A 5,000-nucleotide genomic window follows, 5' to 3' on the forward strand; every position below is an offset into this window, starting at 1 on the left:
CGACGTCGCTGGCCGCGGCAGGCGAGCTGCCGGGGTTCCCCCATTCCTACAACAAAACGTCGTGCTTTCCACATGAAATCAATCCAGTAAAATCAGCCATATTTTTATGAGGCTGCCCACTGAATTTGGGGTCATTCCGGGCCGGTTCCTATTTTTTCGGATTTCCTCGATTTTTAATGGTAGGAAAATAAAAACAAATACTTCCCGACCTCGAAAAAATCTGGAAAAATTAATAAAGTTGGATTGGATTTTTGCCAACCTCTGTGCAAAATTTCAGCTCAAAATACCAAGAAATGAATTTTTTAGAGGGGGGGTGACAGCTGGGACCTAGTAGTGTCTACCCCTGCCATAGCTGAAATAACACTTATTGCTCTTTAGGGGGGTGCCCCCTGACTGGCCCTGGGGCGCGCTGGCCTGGCGCCCATAGGCCTGCCGCGGGGGATATGAGGGCTGCTGCTACACTCGGACTAAAGTGGGGGGCCTCATGGCCCGAAGTATTGCCGGCATCGATGACCCGTTTTCCGGCCGGCGACGACCCGATTCCGGCCACCGTCTTCGGGACCCGCTCCAAGCCGTCGGGCGCGTTGGGGCTGCTTATCCGCGGCGTGGGCGTGGCATTCATTTGCCGTGCTCGTGCCAAGGTGCTGGCAGCTGCTGCGCGGCCGTCTGCTTGCCGCGACGTCACGGCGGCGGTGGCCGCTGCCCCTGCTCGCAAGTCGGAGGCCTGGCTGACGTGGCTGGTGCGGACCGCCGAGCTTGGGGATTGCGAGGAGAGCTCTACGCTGGCGTGGGCGTGGCATTAAATTGCCGTGCGCGCGCCCATGCGTTGGCTCTCCTTGCAATCCCCGACCTCGTGGCGTGATGTGCCCGCTGCCGAGGCCTGGCCTCCGTCTTCCGAGCCGGGGCTGACAGCCCCCCGCATGATTGTCCCCGTCGTTTCCCCCCGCGGCCTGTCCCTTGTCCCTTCGAGATCCTTCGCGTCCGGCTGCGGTGGCCGCTGCCCGTGCTCGCAAGTTGGAGGCCTGGCCGACGCGGCTGGGGCGGACCGCCGAGCTCGGGGATTGCGAGGAGAGCTCTACGCTGGCGTGGGCGTGGCATTAAATTGCCGTGCGCGCGCCCATGCATTGGCTCTCCTCGCAATCCCCGACCTCGTGGCGTGACGCCCCTGCTGCCGAGGCCTGGCCTCCGTCTTCCGAGCCGGGGCAGACAGCCCCCCGCATGATTGTCCCCGTCGTTTCCCCCCGCGGCCTGTCGCTTGTCCCTTCGAGATCCTTCGCGTCCGCCTTGTTGCTTGTCCCTTCGAGATCCTTCGCGTCCAGCGGTGCGGGCACGATCTCGCTCGGGTGTTTCCACTTGCTCTCGTGGCCGTGGTTCGCTCGTTGGGATTGTTGTCGCGTGTACGCAGAGTCGCATGAGCGGTAATCGGGCTGTCCGTGTCGGCAGGCTCCGTGCTGGTGCACCGAACTGTCGGCCTGCTGCCCCCATCACTCTCGGCCCAAGGCCCCCTGGGTGCCTTGCGGCGAGGCGGGGTTCCTGTGCTGCGTACCCACTTCGGTGGAACTCGAATGTGAAGCTGTCCCTCTCCGCCGCGCGCCTCCCCGGGGGCGCGGGGCGAGCCTAGCAGCGGCGCCCGTGTTCCAGTCGAGCGGACTCCCGCCGAACTGGCCCGCGCGCGATCGCTCGTGCTTTCGGATGCAGAATGCGATGCCGGCGCGGGGGCCTCCGCCCCTGCGACCGCCCATCTCGAGCCGCTCGTGCCCGATAAGAACGACTTCCTCGCCCGTCTCGTCCCCTCGTCTCATCGGCGTCGGGGATCGTGCGGGTCGTGGTGTCGCCAAGGAATGCTACCTGGTTGATCCTGCCAGTAGTCATATGCTTGTCTCAAAGATTAAGCCATGCATGTGTAAGTATGAACTAATTCAGACTGTGAAACTGCGAATGGCTCATTAAATCAGTTATAGTTTGTTTGATGGTATTTGCTACTCGGATAACCGTAGTAATTCTAGAGCTAATACGTGCAACAAACCCCGACTTCTGGAAGGGACGCATTTATTAGATAAAAGGTCGACGCGGGCTCTGCCCGTTGCTCTGATGATTCATGATAACTCGACGGATCGCACGGCCTTCGTGCTGGCGACGCATCATTCAAATTTCTGCCCTATCAACTTTCGATGGTAGGATAGAGGCCTACTGTTAGAGGTCTAGGCGCGGGGCGCGCCAACGAAGGCACATTGCCTAGAATTCGGCAGCGATGGACTGCGGCAGAAACGAATTCGGCAGGCAGCGTGCAAGGGTCTGTGCAAGTCTTTGAGCTGGCAACTTGGCATGGACGTGGGGCTTAGACAATGGACTTTCTAAGTCAGCAGCTGACACAGCAAGGCAGTCAATTGGGGCTGCTATGAGGGCAGGCAGAATCATGGGTGGAGGGGCCAGATAATGGAAGACAAAGTGCTTCACCAACCCACTAAGGATAATGGGGAAGGTAGTGCTCCACTAGTCCATGTAAAGGGTGATCATGGGGGAGATAATGCTCCACTATGCCCCGAAATTAGGGGATTATGGGTGAGGATGGAATCTCACATTTGGCTATAAATAGGCTGCCAAGCCTCTGCTGTGTAGCATGCGATTTGTGCATAGCACACACCATTTTTGTGTATTCCTTTGTTGACGAGATAAATAAAGGTTGAGAGGGATTCTTGTAAAACTCTAGTGTGCTTGTGTTGCTTGTGTTTACTTGTTGTCTACGACGAGGCGAGTGTGAGAACCTCCTTGAGTGAGCGAAACACATAGTCGTAGGAAAACACGAGTGAAAGGGTGAGGCAAGGCTGAGTCTAGTTGGGACTAGACTGCCGCATTGGGTTAAGTTTAGTTGCGAAAAATTAACCCCGTGACAATTGGTATCAGAGCACGGTTGATTCAATAACGTGCAACCCGAAGCCATGGAAGCCATTCGGGAACGGATTACACGTCTGGAGACTTTGATAGGGCCAGACGAGGAAGAGGAAGATCGCTCTATAATGGAGCGCTTGAAGGAAGCTATGGAAAGCGCTGAACGGGCTGAGAGCTTGTACATCTCGCTTGCGGCAGAATCGAGTGAGCGATTGGCTGCTGCCGAAGAGATGATTGCTGTTCTAAAGAGGGCAGTCACAAACACTCCTCTTGGGGTAAGTTCTTCTAAGCCTAAGTTGCCCGAACCAAAATGTTTTGGTGGAGCAAGAAGTTCCAAAGAGCTGGAAAATTTCTTATGGGACATGGAGCAATACTTCAGTGTTGCGAGGATAGGCGCAGCAGAACAAGTTGATCTCACCGTGATGTATCTCACGGGTGACGCAAAGCTTTGGTGGAGGACGAGAACCAAAGACGATCTAAGTGCGGGACGTCCAAAGATTGAGACATGGGAGCGTCTCAAGAAGGAGCTGAAGGAGCAGTTCCTCCCGAACAACACATCGTGGATTGCACGAGACGAATTGAAAAGACTCAAACAAGACAGGTCAGTTCGTGATTATGTGAAGTCTTTCAGTTCTTTAATTCTCGACATCGAGAATATGTCCGAGGAGGACAGGTTGTTCAATTTTATGTCCGGATTACAACCTTGGGCGCAAGCGGAACTACGATGACAGAATGTGAAGGATCTGTCTTCTGCGATTGCTGCCGCGGACAACTTGGTGGACTATAAGGCTCCTATGAGAGAGAGCCATAAATCAGCCTCCTTCAAGGGGAAGAGCAAGGAGGAAAGGCCAAAGAAGAAGTTTGGTGGGGGTGCTGGAAAGGCTACTGCCGCGGAGAAAGGCAAGTCAAAATTTACGAGCACACCAGGTAATGGTACTAAACCAAACCTTACATGCTTCATTTGTGATGGTCCTCACTTTGCAAGGGAATGCCCAAAGAGGGAGAAGTTGAATGCTATTCGGGCTGGGAATAGCGATGATGAAGGGGAAGGGGTAGTCACGCGCGTCAATCCTATGCGTGTGTTGAACTGCCTGGTAGCTGAATCAGGGGATGCGGCTGCCGAAACCTGCCATGTTGAGAAAGACTTGGCGAGAATTGATACATTGAGAAAAGGGAAGCCAGGGGCTTCGGACAACCTGATGTATGTGAAGATCGGGATAAATGGCAAAGACATAAATGCTATGCTGGATTCAGGCGCAACCCACACGTTTGTGGCAGATCGGCTGGTGAAGGAACTTGGCTTGCGGCTGAGTGATAGCCAGACATCCATGAAGGCAGTAAACTCGAAGGCGCAAAGGATTGCTGGGATGTCTTACGATGTGCCGATAGTGCTGGATCGGTGGAGAGGTAAGCAAGATGTGTTGGTCGTAACTCTTGACGATTACGACATTATTCTTGGCCTTGATTTCTTACGGAAAGCCAAGATTGTATTAATGCCATATCTCAATGGAATCATGGTTGCGAGTGAGGGATGCCCATGCTTCATCCCATGTATAAACGTCGCAATTGCGAACGTTGTGAAAGGAAAGAAGAGCTTGATATCGGCAATTGCTATTGAGAAGGCATTGCGGAAAGGAGGGGAAGTGTTTCTAGCAACAATAGTGGAGGAGAAAGCCGACTATTGTGAGGAGGTGCCAAAAGAGATTGCTAGCGTGCTGCAGCAATTCGAAGAGGTGATGCCGCCTCAGCTGCCAAAGAAACTCCCGCCTAGGAGGGCCATCGACCATCGAATTGAGCTGGTGCCAGGGGCAAAGCCACCATCTCAAGCTCCCTACCGAATGTCGCCAAAAGAATTGGCCGAATTGAGGAAACAATTGGAAGAGCTGATTGACTCAGGGTTTGTCCGGCCTTCCAAGGCTCCATATGGTGCTCCGGTTTTGTTCCAAAAGAAGGCGGATGGGAGCCTTCGCATGTGTGTGGACTATCGAGCACTAAACAAGGTAACAATCAAAAACAAATATCCTGTTCCTTTGATTCAGGATTTGATGGACAGATTGTGTGGCGCTTCGATCTTTACGAAGTTGGACTTGCGATCGGGGTATTGGCAAGTG

Source organism: Populus trichocarpa, chromosome 8 (assembly GCF_000002775.5).
Source record: "Populus trichocarpa isolate Nisqually-1 chromosome 8, P.trichocarpa_v4.1, whole genome shotgun sequence".
NCBI lineage: Eukaryota > Viridiplantae > Streptophyta > Magnoliopsida > Malpighiales > Salicaceae > Populus > Populus trichocarpa.